Source organism: Panicum virgatum, chromosome 1K, assembly GCF_016808335.1.
Source record: "Panicum virgatum strain AP13 chromosome 1K, P.virgatum_v5, whole genome shotgun sequence".
NCBI classification, from domain to species: Eukaryota; Viridiplantae; Streptophyta; class Magnoliopsida; order Poales; family Poaceae; genus Panicum; species Panicum virgatum.
Window position 1 is genome coordinate 27,143,784 of NC_053136.1, and position 21,657 is coordinate 27,165,440.

Genomic DNA, 21,657 nt, shown 5'->3' on the forward strand with positions numbered 1-21,657 from the left:
AGTTCCTATCAATGATGCAAGCAGCAAATGGACAGGCACCATTTCAGCAGGTACTAGACAAGCTAGTTATTAAATGACTATCTTTTCTTAGGTTCTATATCTAAATGTCTGTATCCTTTCATAGATTGTCCTGCCAACGTTGTCCAGCCAAACAACAATGTCGCTGCATCTGCAGAGGTGGCCGCGGCTACATCAAATATGAATACTGAAGAAGTACAGACAAACTCACCGAATGTGCTCTCTTCTAGTCAGGTTGTTCGTGAATTGACAACTTTTTACTTCTATCATCAGATATAGAATAAAATCGCGCCTAATTTTTTCCTTCCAAATTTTTTATTCCAGGAGAAGCCTCAAAGCTGCCCAGAGCAATCTGAAGTCGGTGCTAAACCAAGGGCAGCTAGCATTCGCACTACAAGAAGTAGTAAAGCTAGTAATAATAATGAAGCACATTCCGTTCCGCCCGCGGCATACGTTTCATCACAACAGCTACTGGAAAAAGCTGCAAATAGGAGACGACAAAATTCCAAAAAGACAGGAGGTGAAATTTTTGTAATTCCTCTACCTGCTGTGAATGTTTCTATTTCAGCTATCAAAGTGTTTATAGTTGTGTTAATTATTTGCTGTCATTCTGATAATTTTATGATTCTCAATGAAACTTTGGTTTGTTACATGCTGTTGTTGCACTCTTTCCATTATTACAGATTATTTGATGCTTAAAAATGTTATTCATTCTTTTTAGAAAACTAAGACATTTTGAATGGAGCAAATAGGTGATGGGACCTTCCTGAAGTCACTCTTTTCTTATCAAGTGATGGGATCGTCTTGAAGTCACCCTACTATGTGTTGAAACAATGTCCTATTGAAAACTTATTAGTATTATCAGTGAATGGTTGAATGGTTGAATGTTGCTATTTGTTGCTACATGCCGTTGTTGAACGGAATTTATCTGTGAATGGTTGAATGTTGTTTCATGAATTATAAATGCATAATTATTATTGATCCTATATTTTAATATTTTAAATTATTGCTTCTACAAATAAATGAGCGTGGCAGAATATGGCGAGCTACAAAACTATGGCAGCAACACCTTTCGTTGCAAAAGAGAATTCATCCTATTGCAACCCATATTTTTCGGTGTCACAAAGGCTCATGGCAATAGTAAGTTCCACTTGTAACAACCCTGTATTATGGTGGTAATAGAGACATGAACTTTTGGCAACCAAAACATTTTCAAAGCAACAACGGAGGAAACATCTTACAACCAATCAAACTAGGTGGCATTACCGTGCTCCACATATTGCCTCCAACCTATATATTTTGGTGGTAATAGATTGTTGCACCTATAACAACCATCCCTGCTGCGTGGCAATATTGGATACCACCTATAGCACCGTAATCAACTTTGTGGTAATAGAGGGAACCACATATAGAACCCAAACAACTTTCGTGGCAATAGTGAACACCACCTTTAGCACTGAAATCAACTTCGTGGTAATAGAGGGAACCATATATAACACCCAAAACACTTTCGTGGCAATAGAGGTGCTTCCCCTATAGCAACCACAACTAGAGTGTAGCAATACAATACTTTGCAACACAAGATTTTACTAATTGCAACGCGTTGGGTACGATGCAATTGCACCTCTGGCAACAACAGATGCGTCGCAATATGATAATTTGCAACCAACACGAGCGAGCCCGTAGATGCTAGTTGCAATGCCTCATTGTGTTATAATAGAAAAACTAATGCAACATAAAAAAGACATGCGTCGCTTCAGGCTAATGCAGTGAGACATATAGCTGCGTTTTCTTACGAAACAAATTGGTTGCAATTGTGGCTATTGCAATCAAATATGGCATATTGCAACACATTTTGTGTGTTGTATTAGGGGGAAAATTTAGTAGTGGGTGCGGAACTTCTGTAGCGCGTCGGTGTAGTGTAGATGGAAGCCGACAGTGCAGTTGTGAGATCCTCCTCATGTGCGGCTCGTCCTTGTGCAGTAGATGCAGCACCTCCAAGGTATCCACACGTATGGGACGAAGCGTCGCGCTCCGGACTACTAGATCCGCGAGAACGACCTAGGGCTTCGGCGCGCAGGAGGGGCGGTAGCCAAGGAGAGAGGCTAGGGTTAGACCCCTTGGGCCCTCCCCTTGCTTTTATAGCCCCTAGGGGTGCCCCCTCGGTGGGCTCCCCTTGGGCCCCACCTTAGGCACCCCTTTTGGGCCTGAGGCCCATTAGTGCACCAAAGCCCAGTTTAACTTAGATCTCATCATTATCAGGCTTCTTTTCCTTAAGTGTGTGACCCTATGGGCTCACATGCGAATAGACATGGCCCGAGTACTCTTACACGGCCCAATAGTAGACAGCAGCCTCTAGCAAGACATGTCAACTCCTATACTCACACAAAGATCATATCAGACGAGCCGTCACAATGTCATATGCATGTTGTTCCTTTTGCCTCATGATATTTGGTCTTGCTCTAAGCTGACCTCTCTTTCTCGATGCCGTGATTCAGATCCTTGGTTAACTCTTAACCTTCGCATGACCTTGCACTTCTTGATCTGAATCACTCGAGGGGCCCAGAGATATCTCTCTCAGGTAGAGAGGGGCAAATCCCATCTCGACTATCCTTGTCTCACAGCATGCTTGTTGGCAAACTCGAAAGCCACCTTTATAACTACCCAGTTACGGAGTAGCGTTTGATGGCTCCTAAGTAAGTTAATTCACATCTTGAGTACATGCGACAATCTCAGTTCTAAGGACACAACGTACATATTGTGTAATCAGAAATCACCATCTCTTGTGTTGGGTCAGTTCGGACTCATGTCCTACATGAGTTCACGCTATTAGTTTGACATCTCCATATCCATGACCTGTGAAACATAGTCATCAACTAATATATGTGCTAGTCTAATATTCATGTGTGTCCATGCTTGAACTCCGACTATCAACATCTTTGGAATATCCATACAAGTAAAGAGTTTCACAAACAATTCACATAATCATTAATCAATACAAGTCGACTTTCATGGATATTCAATGAACATTTTATTAATCATGAATACAAGGAAATATGACCATCTCTATGATTGCCTCTAGGGCATATTTCCTACAGTCTCCCACTTGCACTAGAGTAAATCTAGAATGTATCTAATACCCATAGCTCTTGTGTGTGCCTCATGCTTAGGCTGCGGGAGTGGTTTTGTCAATGGATTTGAAACATTCAGATCTGTGTGTATTTTGGATATCTTGATCTCACCCCTTTCGCCAAACTCTCGAATAAGGTGGAATCGCAGCATGACATGTTTGCTTTTCTAGTGATTCCGAGGCTCCTTTGCTTGCGCAATAGCCCCACTATTGTCACAGTAAAGATCTGGTGGACTGGATGCATTCGGAAGCTGCGATGTATTCGGCTTCTGTCGTAGAATCGGCCACCGTCTCCTACTTTGAATTCTTCCAGCTAACAGTACCACCATTTATTATGAACACGTAACCTGATTGGGACTTTGAATCATCTTTGTCAGTTTGGAAGCTAGCGTTGGTGTAACCCATTACAACGAGCTCTTCCTCACCTCCATAGACCAAAAACACATTCTTAGTTCTTCTTAAGTACTTGATAATGTTCTTCACAGCTGTCCAGTGACTCTCACCCGGATCAGACTGGTACCTGCTTGTAACGCTTAGAGCATAAGAAACATCTGGACGGGTACTTATCATTGCATACATAATAGATCCAATTGCCAAAGCATATGGAACTTTGCCTATGCGATCCCGCTCATCAGTTGTCGTAGGACACTGACTCTTGCTAAGATGTATGCCATGTGACATAGGCAAGAACCCTTTCTTTGCCTCTTCCATGTTGAACCATTTCAACACTTTGTCGATATAAGTATCCTGGCTTAATCCTATAAGCCTCCTTGATCTATCTCTCTAGATCTTGATGCCCAGAATGTATGCTGCCTCCCCTAAATCTTTCATTGAAAAACTATTTTTCAGTGAAGTCTTTACGGACTCGAGCATAGGAATATCATTTCCAATCAGCAATATGTCATCCACATACAGGATTAGAAATGCAATAGAGCTCCCACTTTCCTTCTTGTAAACACAAGCCACTTCTTCGTTTTTAATGAAGTCAAACCCTTTGACTACTTCATCAAAATGAATGTTCCAACTCCGAGATACTTGCTTCAATCCATAAATGGATTTACGAAGCTTGCATATCTTTCTAGCATTGCTTGGATCGACAAAACCCTCGGGCTGCATCATATACATGTCCTCGGTCAGATTTCCATTAAGGAAAGCTATTTTGACATCCATATGCCATATCTTGTAATCGAAATATGAAGCAATAGCTAGAATAATCCAAATAGATTTAAGCATCGCTACGGGCAAGAACGTCTCTTCGTAGTCAACTCCTTGAACTTGTCGAAAACCTTTTGCAACAAGTCGAGCTTTGTGGATGTGAACATTTCCATCCATATATTTCTACTTTTTATAGATCCACTTGCACTCTATGGTTTTGACACCATCAACTGGGTCAATCAAGTTCCAAACTTGATTTTCCCTCATGGATTCTATTTCGGATTCCATGGCTTCTTGCCACTTCAAAGAGTCAGTGTCTACCATCGCTTCTGCATATGTCGCAGGCTCATCACTGTCTAATAATAATAATTCTCCCGCTTGGCGGAGCCTTGCCGACCTTAGTGGTTGTGGCGGTGCATCCCTTGCCATAGGCGCCTCAACTTGTTCAGCTACATTAGCGTCACTTATAGAGTCTGAACCTATTGGTTCATCTCGAACTTCTTCGAGTTGCACCGTTCTTCTACTTTTCTCTCCTTTGAGAAACTCTTTCTCTAGAAAAACACCATTTCGAGCAACAAACACTTTGCCCTCAGACTGCACGAAAATGCACTTATCCAATTTGGGTGCAAGCTTGTCAGACTGCAGACGTTTGACAAATGCTTCACAGCCCTAAATTTTTAGAAAAGACAAACTGGGACTCTTTCCAGTCCACATCTCATATGGTGTCTTAACTATGGATTTAGACGGTACCCTGTTGGCGCTCCTTAAGTATCCATTTTATCCCCTGTTTAACTTTGATAATGGCATGAATTTAATATCAAAATCAATAACCATCCTAACCTCGGCCCGATTATTGGTTGTTTTCGCATTTGCACATATATTTTGGAGGTACTTCGTTTTTGTAGGTTTTTGACCAATTTTGGAGCATGAAATGATGAGGCCCATGATCACGCAAAAACATGAAGAAAGACGAAGGCCAAAGCCCAAACAAAGGACCAAAGGCCATGACGACTAGAAGCCCGTTCATGCACATCCACCCTCCAATGAAGCCCAAAGGACAAAGCCCACAAGATGAGATAGAGATACTTCGGGGCTAAGCAAAACAAATAGAGATTTAAGGAAGGATTCTCCGTCCTATCCTTTTACTCGAAGAAATCTCGAAGATAACGACGTCCAACGGGGTGCAATCGTGAAAGGTATAAACTCCAGAAGACTCCAGAAGACTTGGGGAGAAAGGAGGACGCGAGGCGGAGAGAAAATGGCCAGGCCGGCCGGCCTGGGCCCATTGAGCCGGCCGGCCCAGACCCTTTTTAGGGAGTATCGGCCTCCCCTTCAACCTAGGGTTTCTTGAGGCTATTTAAAGACCCCTCCCCCAGGCTCACGCAGAAGATCAATTCGGGAGACGACGCCAAGGAGCAGAGAAGATAGAGGGACACCTCTTGGAGAGCCGAGGGTCGTGCTAGTTGTCTAGGGGCTTCCCTAGCCGACGTGGGAACCTTGCAAGGAAGACCACGTCGGAGTTCTGGAGCTAGGATCATCAAGATCAAGGTAGGGCCCCGGTGGTGATCTTGTGATGTACAATCATTCATGGTGAAGTTACTTGTGATTCCGAATTTTTAGTGACCATGTTCTCTCTTTCGATTTCGTTCTTTTCTTTGGGTTTGCTTCATCCTAGATCTATTATTGAGATAGATCGCCTAGCATGATCTTGTAGTCATGGTGGCTAGAGGTTCATGGCGGAACTACCAAAGGGGGTTCGACTTGCTTCAGGGTGCTTTCGTCCAAAGAGGGGCGTCGTGACAGGGCGTTGCTTAAGTAGATGGGGTATCGAAGGATCAGATTGGAGATTTTGGGTTTAAAGATGCTTTTCATTGAGATTCACATCTGTCTTGCTTCACTACATCTGGCTTGAACTACAACATATGCATGATCTAGGTGATCTAGATTGGTTATCTCTAACTTTCTCTTGCTACCTTCGGTGTTTGCTGTTTTTAGTAGATTAGATTCGTTTTACACCACCTCAACACAAAGGATTCTCTATGTTAGTAGATTGTTTTTTTATCTTTGGTTCCGTGGATTGATAAACCTTGGGGGAATACTCTAAGGGAAAAGCTACGTTATCCCGTGCGCTTGCGGTATATAAATTGGTGCGCTAAGGAGCGTCAACACACCCTGTTTAATGTGAAAGCTGCTGTTTTTAGAGCATAACCCCAAAATGATAACGGTAGGTCCGACTGGCTCATCATCGATCGAACCATGTCCAACAGAGTTCGATTACATCACTCAGACACACTGTTTCTCTGAGGTGTTCTAGGCGGTGTAGGTTGTGGAACAATTCTGCAACTCTTTAGGTGACTGCTAAACTCATGGCTCAGATATTCGCCTCCACGATCAGATCGTAAAGCTTTAATTTTCTTGCCACACTGATTTTTAACTTCACTCTGAAATTCTTTGAACTTTTCAAAGGTTTCAGACTTATGATTCATCAAGTAGATATAGCCATATCTACTCAAGTCATCAGTGAAAGTTATGAAGTATTGGAATCCATCTCTAGCAGTAGAGCTCATTGGTCCACACAAATCAGTATGTATGAGTTCCAGTAAGTCCGATGCTCTCTCTGGAAAACCTGTGAATGGCATCTTGGTCATCTTGCCTAGCAAACAAGCACGATCAAGGAAGCTGGAACTTGTAGATCCAAAAAAAGAAGTCGCCGGTTCATCGTCCTCACCTCAAGCGACTCCACCAACAAGTCCAAAGGAGGTGCCACTTCACCGAGGGATGGCGCTACCGGAGTAGGAGCGTACGATCGGAGAGCTATGCACTTCGGACATTCGGGACTTGCCGATCCTAAATCTCGACAACATTGGAGTTCCATTTGAGATCAAGACTTCAATCATAAGGATGGTGCAAAGCTCGCCCTTCACTGGAAAAGAAGACGCTAATCTACATCTTCAAGCTTTCCTCCAACTATACCACACCTTCGACATGCAAGGGATGACTCAAGATCAAATGAGAGCGAGGCTCTTTCCGTTCTCTCAACTTGGGAGAGCGCTGCAATGGTTTCATTCTCTACCGGCACACACGGTGTAAAATTGGGAGTCCTTGATGAAGGAGTTCATGACGGAGTTCTACTCACCGGGAAAGACCCAAATTTTGCGCAACAAGATTGCTACATTCGCGTAAGCCCCGACGGAGACTATTGCGGAAGCCTATGAGCGCTTCAACGACTACATCCGTGCCATACCTCATCACAAGTTCTCAAGGGAAGATGTGGTCCAGAAGTTCTATCAAGGCCTCACTACTGCATCAAGGTGGATTATTGACGCATCGGCAGGAGGATCGATCATTGAGCTCACGCCGACTCAAGTTTTCAAGCTATTCAAGAAGGTGGCGGACAATGACGCATGGGCATCATCGGGGCGCCTACAACCACTCCAAGCCATGGGCGCCGCGAAGAGTGTATTGCAAGTGGAACGTGAAGAAGTGCTAGAAGGGAAGATCGACTCGCTCATGAGAAGGTTGGAGAAGATGGAAGTGGAAAAGAGAGAAACCCAAGCTATTGATTTGAAGGTGGTCGAAGCAAGGTCTACATGTGAAGAATGTGGAGAGGACGGCCATGTCCAAAAGAATTGCCCGGAGGAAGCCAAGATGCTCGACTACATGAAGAAGGGAGAATGGATCCCGCAACCCAACTTCCGCTACGGGAAAGGTAGACCTCAATTTAATGCAAGCTCTTCCATTCAAAACTCGGTGCCTCTTCGTATACAATTGAAGGAGTTCATGGAGGAGCAAGGCAAGATCAACAAGGACACCGTCACCAAGTTCAAGGCTATGGACAAGATCTTGGAGAACATTGATGGCAAGGTGACGGAGGTCGGGAGCTCTAACCTTCAAGTACTCAACATGATGAAGATGCTAGAAACGCAAGTAGCCCAGCTCGCCGGACGCTTATCTAGCAACGAAGGAAAACTGCCTGGGCAACCTCAAGGTCCAGAGACGGCAAAGGCAATTCAAACTCGCTCGGGAAAGGAGACCGAAGAACCCGAACATGCGGCGGGAGCAAGGAAGCCTAAGCCAAGAGTTGAAGTGGAGACCATCATCAAGGAGAAGGCGCCCAGTCCTACACCAGAGATAGTCACCGAAGAGCCGGAGTTTGAAATAGATGATATAGACACCAAGATTCTACCGCCAAGGCCACGATACCGCAAAGGTAAACATAAAGATGAGCAATTCAACAAATTTGTTGACATGGTATGCATGTTGAGCACCAACATGCCGCTCTTGGGCGCTCTACAAGTTCCAACATATTCTCGCTACTTCTAAGACATCATGGGAAACAAGCGTGAGATACCGCCAAGCACCATCAAGCTAACCGAGGAGTGTAGCGCGACAATCGCTAATGAAGCTCCTGAGAAGAAGAGGGACCCCGGATGTCCAACCATCCCGTGTTCCATTGGATCTCTTATGTTTGAAAGAGCACTTTGTGATCTCGGCGCAAGTGTGAGCGTCATGCCAAAGAACGTGTTCGAGAAGTTAAGCTTACCGGAGCCGGAACCCACCGCCATGTGCCTAGAGTTAGCGGACAATTCAGATCGCTATCCTTTGGGAATCGCCGAAGACGTGCCCGTGAAGATTGGAGAACACTTAGTCCCTGTTGACTTTGTGATTCTCGATATGGGAGAAGGGAGCAAGGCGCCTCTCATACTTGGGAGGCCTTTCCTCAAGACCGCAAGGGTGAACATCGACATTGGCAAGGGGGAGATCAAGTTCGACATCAATGGCACCACAAGCGAGTTCAAGTTTCGTCCACGCCTCGAGGTATGCAACATGATCAATGTCAAATATGTCCCGCCTCACCGCCATGTCATAGAGGAGAAGCTGAAGAAAGAAGAGGATCCGAACAAGAAGGAAGCGAAGAAGGAGATAGAAGTCGTCGCGTCCATCGCGACAAAGAAGATCGCTGCACCCGTCAAGATAAAAGCTAGAAGCACGCCTGTGAAGACCAAAAAGATGACTAACCTGGAAGACAAACCCGCACCAAGGATTGTGCGGAAGTGGGTACCCAAGACTGCAGCGCCATCACCGAGCGTTGGTCCGAAGTGAAGAAGAAGAAAGTCTAGCTATAGACTATAAACGAAGAGCTTTGCAGGAGGCAACCCATTCGTCGAGTCAAGAATAAAACTGCCGGGAGTTCAACCCATTCGTCGAGTCAAGAATAAGCTGCCGGGAGGACAACCCGCGAGAGATTTGGGTAAGTGAGTCAAGAATTTTGCTACGCAAGAACATGATAAACTTTTGAATAATTGGTCGTTCGGTCGAACAATTCGATTTGGATTTTATTCACTCGGTCATTTCGATGTTGTTTCTTATTTTAAACCAATGACATGAGCCATTCTATTATTTATTTTCCTCTTTTTGAGAAAGACACATCCAAAATTCCATACCTATTTTTGGCGACCGTCCTCTCCATGACGTCCGGACCAAGTTGAGATAAAAGACAAGAGTAGAGCCGCACTATGTTTATATTATTTAAATTCTTGATGCGTAGGTTCGCTCAAACATAGAGAGAATTTTTAGTTTCATAGGACTAGAATTTTCCTAACTTTAATTGTTCCCTTTTTCAAAAATTTCTCTCATTTTGGCAAAAATTAGAACCTAAACCCAAGACCCACGGTTGAATTCGAGATTGTTCGCTATCAATTCATGAAAGTGAACGGTTCCGGTGCAACCAAAATTAATGTAGTCAGAAAATATTTTTCGACTTACAAATGTAAAGATGTTTTGATTCCCCTCTGATTTTTCATTTAAGCTCATTGCATGCTTTGAGTTAATTCTGAAATTTTGAAGTTAGAGAGGATTCAACATCTAAGCATGATTTGGAGAGGGTTTATGCACTTGATTAACATCTATTGATCAAAGTGAGTTCACGGGAAGGAATTGTGCTCTCTACCTACCACCACATGCAAATGATCCAAAGAAGGGAGCAGTCATGCATGGGAAGGACATGAAATTTTCAGCAAAGATGGCACCATGTGATGAATGATGAAGTATGGGACAAAGTGAATGACACAAAGTGAAGAAATAATGTTGCAAGTGGACAACAAGGACAAGGAAGGAGTGGTGCACGGGTTTTGGATGGTGCAAAGCCTAAAAGATGTACTGGACAGAGGCAAGAAATTGCTCCAGGAAGTCACCAGAGAAAGATGAAGTGGAGGAGGGCCAGGAACACCCTAGGCCGGCCGGCCCCATGGCCCTAGGCAGGTAGGCCTGGCCTCTTTTTAAGTCCCCTGGTGCTCCCCTTTCACAGGTATGCTCCTCACTCAATTCCTTGTTCGTGTTCTTCAAGTTCTTCACCCAGAAACATAAGCTAGAGCTCTGAAAAATTCGTCCACCAAAATCAACTTCAAAAAAATCTTAGAAAATTCACCACAAATCCTAGTTTGCTCCACTCTTCGATATATTGTTCTCCCACCGACAAGAAACCCCCGGTGTGTTTATTTTTGAATGTGTGCAGCAAAGAGTCACCATGAGTGGCTTCATGAAGTTCTTCACCGGGAGGAGAAGGACGCGTTCATCAACACCCGACGCATCGGCAAGTTCTTCGCGGAGGCACTCGGTCCCCGGGTCTCCGCGGAGCATGGAGGAAGACAACCCCGTACCGAGGAGAGACATGTTGCTCCTTGGTGGGATGAGAGACCCAAGAAGCTCCTCCATGAGATTCACCGAAGGGATGCCACCTCCTCCACGGCATTCGATAAGGTCATCCGCACCACCGCCATACAAGCCCAAGCATTTCGAATATGGGTTTACCATCTTGTCAATGGAAGAAGAAGAAAGGCTCGAGTTCATGAAGGGAAGGCTGCGAGCAAACTATGATTTTGATGATGAAGCATTGGAGAAGTTGGGATTCCATCATGACATCTACAAGCTCTTGGAGAACATCGGTTGGAAGTTATTTTCCGACGGTGTTACGGAAGACATGCAAGAAGAAGTGTCTTTGAAGATGTTCATGACACTAGAGAAAATAACAGAGGTGGTGGATGATGAAGAAGCGCCATGTATGAAATTTCGGCTCAAGAATGAAGAAAAAGTCATCACCTATGGAGAAATAGGGAGTTTGCTCAGGTTCAAAAGCAATGCAAATTAAATGGTGGAAGTCGAAGATGGAGAGCTCGATGAGTTTTGGACGAAGATAGCAAAAGATGTCAATCGCCAAAGGAAGAATATAAGTAATGTGATCCTCCAAATATTCCACTCTTGGGTGAACAAAAGAATTCTCGGGAGGATCAGAGAATCAAAGGTCACCGACCAAGAATTGAATTGGATGTATGCAGCATTGGTGAAGACGCAAGTGATTGATCGCACCTACATTATGATTGAAAGATGGATTTGTGAAGCATCATCCGGCACCGGAGAAGTTGGTTCGGGGTGTTATCTTACACTAATAGCCCGAGCCATGAATCCGGGGTTAGCGATGATCCAAAAATATTATGTCCCGGGAAGAGATATAGGGATTGAACATTTGAGGCAAGGCCATTATATCAGAGGGGATGAAAAGAAGGGATTCACTATTTCCAAGATGGATATTTCCCTCCCCGATCAAAGGCTTAAATTATTCGCAAGAGGAAGGACTGATTGGCGAGTTGAAAACATTGGAGCAAAGGTGAAGAAAACAAAAAGAGGAAGGTTAATTCACAACAAGAAAATTTAGAAGTAAAGCTTCCACCACCAAGTTCCGCTTATTGGAGGAATGAATTTCAAGGTGCATCAAGTGGACAAGGACACCCGCAAGGATGGACGAGTCAATGGGAAGGAAACCAAGATCAAGCATGGGGGTATAGTGTGGCGGAGCCCCCACCATTTAGCAACTATGGCTACCCACCCCCATCATACCAAGGAGAGATGCCCGACCCGTCATTTGGAGCACAATTTTTTGACCTCCCTTAACCGGAACAAGGAACGAGAATCATGGGTGCCTATACAAGAAGAAACATGGAAGACATAGACGCCATCCGGAGGCACACAAGCCAACTAGAAGATGGAATCGCGGGAATTGCATATCAAATGGGACTTCTTGGCCTAGCGCCATCGGAACAATTTGATGGAGGAGCATTTCAACAATATTATGACCAAGGATACAATGCAAGAGGCAATCAAGGAGAGTGATAGACGACAAGACCATGAATAAAATGCTTGCACTTGCGGTTTGGATTTTTCTATTTCTTTTCATTTATTTTCAGCATGTGTGCAAGCTTGTGTGTGCATAGCAATTTTCTGTTTTATTTTTTTTCAGCATGTGTGCAATTTGCTTTCTTTTGCTTTCATCACCATGATAAATAAATGCATCACCCATGCTTTAATATTATGGTTAGTACTGATGATAGAAAGTTTGTGTCATATTAAAATATGATAATCGTTGCCGCCTTGTCTACTAACCATCCTAACCTCGGCCCGATTATTGGTCGTTTTCGCATTTGCACATATATTTTGGAGGTACTTCGTTTTTGCAGGTTTTTGACCAATTTTGGAGCATGAAATGACGAGGCCCATGATCACGCAATAACACGAAGAAAGACGAAGGCCAAAGCCCAAACAAAGGACCAAAGGCCATGACGACTAGAAGCCCGTTCATGCACATCCAACCTCCAATGAAGCCCAAAGGACAAAGCCCACAAGATGAGATCGAGATACTTCGGGGCTAAATAAAGCAAATCAAGATTTAAGGAAGGATTCTCCGTCCTATCCTTTTCCTCGAAGAAATCTCGAAGATAACGACGTCCAACGGGGTGCAATCGTGACAGGTATAAACTCCAGAAGACTCCAGAAGACTTGGGGAGAAAGGAGGACGCGAGGCGGCGAGAAATGGGCCAGGCCGGCCGGCCTAGGCCCATTGAGCCGGCCGGCCCAGGCCCTTTTCAGGGAGTCTCGGCCTCCCCTTTGACCTAGGGTTTCCTGAGGCTATTTAAAGACCCCTCCCCCAGGCTCACGCAGAAGATCAATTCAGGAGACGACGCCAAGGAGCAGAGAAGATAGAGGGTCACCTCTCGGAGAGCCGAGGGTCATGCTAGTTGTCTAGGGGCTTCCCTAGCCGACGTGAGAACCTTGCAAGGAAGACCACGTCAGAGTTCTGCAGCTAGGATCATCAAGATTAAGGTAGGGCCCCGGTGGTGATCTTGTGATGTACAATCATTCATGGTGAAGTTACTTGTGATTCCGAATTTTTAGCGACCATGTTCTCTTTCGATTTCGTTCTTTTCTTTGGGTTTGCTTCATCCTAGATCTATTATCGAGATAGATCGCTTAGCATGATCTTGTAGTCATGGTGGCTAGAGGTTCATGGCGGAACTACCAAAGGGGGTTCGACTTGCTTCAGGGTGCTTTCGTCCAAAGGGGGGCGTCGTGACAGGGCTTTGCTTAAGTAGATGGGGTATCGAAGGATCGGATTGGAGAGTTTGGATTTAAAGATGCTTTTCATCGAGATTCACATCTATCTTGCTTCACTACATCTGGCTTGAACTACAACATATGCATGATCTAGGTGATCTAGATTGGTTATCTCTAACTTTCTCTTGCTACCTTCGGTGTTTGCTGTTTTTAGTAGATTAGATTCGTTTTACACCACCTCAACACAAAGGATTCTCTATGTTAGTAGATTGTTTCTTGTATCTTTGGTTCCGTGGATTGATAAACCTTGGGGGAATACTCTAAGGGAAAAGCTACACGATCTCGTGCGCTTGCGGTATATAAATTGGGGTGCTAAGGAGTGTCAACATACCCTGTTTAATGTGAAAGCTGCTGTTTTTAGAGCATAACCCCAAAATGATAACGGTAGGTACGACTGGCTCATCATTGATCAAACCATGTCCAACAGAGTTCGATTACGTCACTCAGACACACCGTTTCTCTGAGGTGTTCCAGGCGGTGTAAGTTGTGGAACAATTCCGCAACTCTTTAGATGACTGCTAAACTCATGGCTCAGATATTCGCCTCCACGATCAGATCGTAAAGCTTTAATTTTCTTGCCACACTGATTTTTAACTTCACTCTGAAATTCTTTGAACTTTTCAAAGGTTTCAGACTTATGCTTCATCAAGTAGACATAGTCATATCTACTGAAGTCATCAGTGAAAGTTGTGAAGTATTGGAATCCATCTCTAGCAGTCGAGCTCATTGGTCCACACAAATCAGTATGTATGAGTTCCTGTAAGTCCGATGCTCTCTCTGGAAATCCTGTGAATGGCGTCTTGGTCATCTTGCCTAGCAAACAAGCTTCGCATGTCTCATCTGACTCAAAATCAAATGAAGTTAGAAGTCCATCCGAATGGAGCTTCTTCATGCGTTTCTCGCTTATATGACCGAGACGACAATGCCACATGTAGGTAGGGTTCAAATCAGCAAGTCGATGCCTTTTAGCATTTATATTACAGACAGATGAATCATCAAGATTTAAAATAAATAGCCCATTCACAATGGATGCAAAAGCCACAAACATATTATTCTTAGAGATAGCACAACCATTGTTTTCACTCGCAAAAGAATATCCATCCTTCATCAAACATGAAGGACACAGAATGTTTCGACTCAAACTAGGAACAAAATAATAATTACTAAGCTCCAAGACAAATCTAGACGGTAGGTGAAGTTGCATCGTCCCGATGGCCACAGTAGCAACTCTTGCATTATTGCTGATGCAGAAGTCAACTTCTCCTCTTCCAACGCTTCTACTCTTTGTTAGTCCCTGCATCGAATTGCATATCTGAGCAACCGATCTGGTATCAAATACCCAAGAATTAACACAGGAATCAGCGAGAAATATTTCTGTAATATGAATAACAAGCATACCTGAGGTGGAAGAACGGTTCTTCAGCGAGGCGAGGTACAACTTGAAATTCCTCTTCCGGTGTCTCTTCTCGTGACAATGAAAGTACTCATTATCTGCAGCTGGTCCAGGTTTAGCCTTGGGTGCAGGGTTTGGCTTAGGGTTTGCAACCTTAGCCTTGCACTTCTTCTTCCAAGAAGAACCTTTCTTCTTGAAAGCAGGCTTGCTCTGGACAGCCATCACATGGCCGCCACTTGTGCTCTTCTTGATGTCACTCTCTACTGTCTTGAGCATGCCACACAGTTTAGTCAGGCCCTTTTCAGCCCCATGCATATGGTAGTTTGAGATGAAGTTCCCATAGCTTTGCAGTAAAGAGGCGAGTATGAAATCAATGGCCAACTCTTGGCCAAGCGGGAAGCCCAGCTTCTCCAACCTCTATGTGTAACCAACCATCTTGATTACATGCGGACCCACTACTGCGCCTTCTGCCAGCTTGCTCTCGACAAAGGCCTTGGACACATTGAACCTTTCAGTCCTGGCCTGAGTTTGAAACATGTACTAAAGCACCACGATCATATCGTTTGCCTCATGGTTTGTCTCGAACTGCATCTGTATGTCAGGTTCCATGCAAGCGAGCATAAGATAGCTTACTTCAAGGTTGTTGTCACAAGCCTTTCTGTAAGCAGTCTTTTCCTCAACAGGTGCATCATCAGTAGGCTCTTCTGGTAATGGGGTATCCAGAACATCTTGCTTTTTCTCTACCCTGAGAACAATTCTCAGGTTGCGGATCCAATCCGCATAGTTAGTCCCATTCAGTTTGTCCTTCTCAAGGACCGAACGCAATGAAAAGGATTGGGTGTTGTTGCAGACCATGATCTACAACAAATAATAATGCAAAATACTAAGACAAATGTATTCATGATGGAGTAAACGACATTAAGCAATTAACAGAATTTACTCCCACTAAAACCAATATCCCTCTACTGATTCTTAGTGATTCAAGACCCACAACTATCAAGTCGACTAGTGAGCTTTAGCATCACCGCTAGAAGACTAGATAGATTGGTAAGCAACTCTTTGCTAATCATATCACATATGACTCTTGTTGTTGGGTGACATCTCTATGTCTTGGCTCCAACCTTTATGCCCCAAGGTCCTTAACCGTTAAGATAACCTTGTCAAGCTAACCAACCTTTATGCATGTAAATATCCGATACAAACATGTCTAGCCAAGAAAAACTGGTCGCGCCCTAATTTCATAGACCCACCACCAATCGTACATGACATGGGATAGTGCAAAGTTTAGTTGGTAGGGCATGATAACTTAAAATTTGTGAGGGATCGATCATTCTACTTCTACCGTATGCATAAAACTCTTTATCGCATACTGAAGTAAGGGTCTGTCTCCTTATAAGGTGACTTACATTTACATATAAGTCACTGCTTTTTTATGTGACTTACATATTTTGCTATATGTAAGTCACTAGTCTTTTTTATGTGACTTACATATTTTGCTATATGTAAGTCACTAGTCTGTCCATCCAAGGGTCCATAGAATTGTTAGTCAAAATTTGAATACTAATTTTGGCGGTTGAACTTACTGACCCCTTTTGCACTGTTGTTGTGCCCGTTTTTGTTAATGGTGTGACTGTACTGTTGTTGTGCCCGTTAGCAATGTTTTTGGACTGTTTTGGGTTATCTGTTGTCCTATTGTGGACTGTTTGTTGAGCAGTGCGTTGTCTATTAATGATCCATTAACAGTTAGCCCACACCTGTCTTTTTTTGTGTGCATGAAACTAGCCTTGCTAAAATATGAGAAACAATCAACTATATGTTGGACACACTCTAGACTAAAAGGCTAGTAGAAGGCAGTCCTGACAGCCTTCCTGGACGCCACCAAGGGGAGTGTGATTGCACCAGCTCATCTCAACGCTATGCCTCATAAATTGGGAGGGTTGACCGTACATTCCGCCAAAACAAAAGTTGTTGATACAAAAAATATCAGCAAGCCGTATGTCCAAAAGCAAAAAAAGAGAGTAAAAAGCGAACAGACATAAGCTTACTGTAATATTACAAGTAGTGTTATACAAAAAGTAAAAAGCTTACTGTAATATTACAAGTAGTGTTACAATATTACAGTAAAAAGCCGATATTACAAATGCAAAAGTAAAAATGCTGCTATAATTAGTTTGACTACAATATTACAATAAGCTGATAGTAGGAATATCAGTGTGAACTCAAGTAAGGGACACTCACACATAGATAAAAATGCAAAACCTACTAGTATTTTGTATTATAACAGTATAAACATACTCAACTTACAATGCCAATACCACTGTAAATTCAAGCAAAAGGAACTGTATCATCTATCCAAGAGATGCAGCTAATATTTATTTGATTACAATATGAATAGAATTAACTAACAATGGTATTATCAATGTAAATCCATCGTAGCAAGGACATGAAACAAGGATTAGGGTTTTATCTACGCCATGCATATCTCCATATGCATGCACCACGAACCTATAACCAGCAGCATCGGCTCTGATACCACTGTAGGGAAACGGGCACCGAAAAACAAAAAATTTCAACTCATACCCAGGAACTACTACTGTTATACCACTAGACGCGCGGGTGCGGAACTTCTGTAGCGCGTCGGTGTAGTACAGATGGAAGCTGGTAGTGTAGTTGCGAGATCCTCCTCACGTGCGGCTCATCCTTTTGCAGCAGTGTCACACCCGGTTTTTAAAAGAAAACCGAATGTATAACTATATGTATGCCAGGATCAAGTTTCATACATATAGCGACGTCATAATGGAATAATGAGCAACAATATCATGTAAAAGAGACCTACAACGAATAAAAGCCTATCAGAGATACAAAGCTTATTTTGGAAACGACGGCTCCACACTTCACAGGCAATCGATCGGGGGTTGCGTACGCCTAGAACTCAGCAGCATCTTCAGCTTCATTGCAACTTTCTTCTCTAAGCAGTGTGGTTATAGCAAGGGTGAGCACATGTTATACTCAGCAAGTATATTGGAAATAAATGACATGAAAGACTTAAAGCAAGGATATAGGCTGGCTGAATAAAGCGGTAAGCATTTTAATTGACAGTTGAACATTAAAGCTTATTTACTAAATCATGTATGAACCATCCCACATTTATGAAAAAGTAGTAAAGTTGAAATAAACAACTAACTTAGAACAATTAAACATCTGAATTAAATGTAGTGATTTCTATTAAGTTGACATGTGAGGGTCCGAGCCGCTCTTGACCGTGAGCACGGCTGATATATTAATTTTCATTTTGCAGAGGTTGCACACTTTCATCACAAGTCGCATAAAAGTTCAAAAGAACTTTGGACCCAACCATGCTGTGCTAGCCAGGCACAATACCACACTTTCTTAGGTGTGATTGCATAGGGACGCTACGAGGCCTTTACGAAGACTCCCAAACCAGTAGTAGCCTGCTAAGGTTTCAGCAGCTGCGTGAGTGAACCTCCCCTAAGGCGTGACCAAAACCAAACACAATGCACCCTCGGCATGCAGCAAACCCCTCATCACAGGCCCCCCTCATGCACCTTTCGGTCAGCTACTAACAAGCTAGAGACATCTAATTAATTAGCCAAGACCAGAGCCATGTAGTCCTTGTGGTAACGCTATTTTTCCGGGTGGTTCTCCATGATTGATTTTAGTCAAGTGACCAAAACATGATATTGTTCCAAAGAATATGTATATATCGAAGTTTCATGTCTCTAAAGTACTGTAGAACCCACCCATCACCAATGTTTAGCGGCTAAGGATTCTACCCAAAAGACTTTTATAACAAAAACCCGACTAATCAAGGACGAGGATCATCAATAAGGATATATAGGTAGTCCCCCACAATATTAATGCATGCAAGCTTAATAAAAACTCGGCGAATCAATGCATGCAATCTAAACACACATGTGGCAAGTCTTACGAGGAAAAAAAGCATAACTGAAATAATAGGTAGACACAAAGTGAATTATATATCAATCATACTCAAAATATCAATAGCATACATATTGATCCAAACTTGTGATATATAGCATTCTGTGCATGTAACAATAAGCTGACTTGAAGACCATACAACTTATACATCCGAATATTAAGATGTCATCCAAATGACACAGTCAACTGAAATTCACCTGAATGGCAGTGGAAGTGGGTCAGATAACAGTGAGCTGTCGGCTGGTGCAGACTGCCTAAGGCACCAAGTGAATTCAAATGCAGGATGTGGCAAGTCAATTCAGTCAGTAGACAAGTTGCTTGCTACAGACAACACAATGAAAGAAGTGCGTTCAGATAGCAGTGACATATTGTTTGATATGAAACAAGAATACAAGCTTACAGTAACCAAAGTACAAGCTGCTCTAAATATTTTATAGTGACAAAAATAGAAAAATTACAATACTGAATTATGTTGTAATTCTAATATAAATTATTTAATTTGACAGACCAATCACAAGTGCTAATTAACCAAAGAAGCACCGACCAGCAACCACTACTGCTACGCAACTACTTCTAGTAGCCAAATTAACATAGTAAAGTACTGACACTAGGAACAGTCAACACCTACATTAAGTCAACACCAATATTCAGTCAACACCAACATTCAGTCAACACCTACATTCAGCCCAGCTTAGAGCAGGTGCTATTCTTTCAGCAATCACAACTTGCAGACATTTCTAGTTATGGAATCACATTAGCTAACAGCGAACAATCCTAGAAAACTATACCATACTCATAACCAAATATCAGATCGCTAAACAGAATATCGCAAATAAGTGCAGCCTTCTAGGCTGTAACCCATCAATTTAATTAGTTTACTTAACAACACCCCCTCCCTAACAATTGAAATGAACAAAGTAATCTGGAAGCGCTAATAGAACCGACACAAATTAAACAAACCAAATAATTTAAAATAATCTACTATGTAGAGAAAAACTAGAGTAATATGTAAATCCCTCTAAAAAAGCTTGGCATTATGCCTTCTCATTTGTCTAGCATACATTATGAACTATTTTACAGTAAAAAAAACTAGGAAATTACAATACTAAACAAAGATGTAATTCTAGTATAAGTCACTTGTAGTTTTGTAGCCATTGGTCCAGGAAGTGCTAATTAACAAAGAAACAGATTACCAATAAGCAGCCACAAAAATAATAAAATATTCTATGCAAGATCAGGAAAAACTCTAAAAACCAAAGTGTGTTCATGGGACTTTAAATGCATACTAAAATACTAATTCGAATATTAGCAGCAGGAGAGAATTTCTTTTACCTGAGTTCTCCATCCCTCAACTCCACTCCTGCAATACAAGAAAAGTAACAGGTGAGGGAGAAACTGAAATACTTTGATAAAATTGGCATAGAAAATCCTAGTGAAGTAATATTCCGCCATTTGTTTTACAGTAACAAACTATAAATTAACAATACCAAATAAGGGTGTAATTCTAGTATAAAAATTCTGAAATTGGAGGCCATATTTTCATATTTACTTGATGGCTAGATAAAGCATATCATGGTGCAGATTAAAATTTCAAAAAAAAATGAATAGTTGCATGATTACTCGATAGCTTCACAAAATATACCATACCGCTAATGAAGAAATAAAAGTGACCACTAGAACTAGTTCAGTCCATTAGCATCACATTGCTTCTATGGCTACCACAACTAGCAGGCAGGTGCAATACTTGGGTAAAATTGGAATAGAAAATCCTAGTGAAGTAGTGTTCCATTTTTTGTTTTACACTAACAAACTAGAAATTTACAATACTAAATGAGGGTGTAACCCTAGTATAAGAATTCTAAAATTTCAGGCCACATTTTCATATTTACTTGATTGCTAGATGAAGCATATCAGGACCGCAGATTAAAGTTTCAATAAAAAAGAAAACAAAACTGGACAGTTCATGATTACTCGATAGCTTCACAAAATTTATAGTTGCACACTAACTTCAAAAATTACAGAACCACAAGACTGAAGTTACACATCATAAGTACAATATGACTTCAAATTTTAAAGTCATAACTTCATCAAGATGTCATGATGATACTCATATTATACCCTATATTGGCGTTATGAGGGAAAATGAGGCCACAAGATTAATTGATGTCAGGCATCAACAAGAACAAACACTTCATAAAAGGCATAAAAACTGAACTACTTTTTGTTTAAATCTGGCCACAACAAAAAAATGCAAGTCATAACAACACAAATAAAAAAACAAATTACCCAGCCGTAATGTATATTTTTAGTGCAAGATTATTGTCCACAGTACACAAAGGGTGTAATTCATGGTTAGTGAAAAACCAATAAATATAAAAGATATTTGAAAAATGAACTTCTGAATTTTGTGTTCAAGAACCTATGAAGCAATCAGAAGTTGCTAGTTCTTTTCTAAGCTGAGATGGAGGGTTAGTCTTAAACAATTTCAATCACAACTTTCATAGTTAATTAGTGGAAAAGGACCACACAGAGATCATAAGGACACACTGCCTACTTA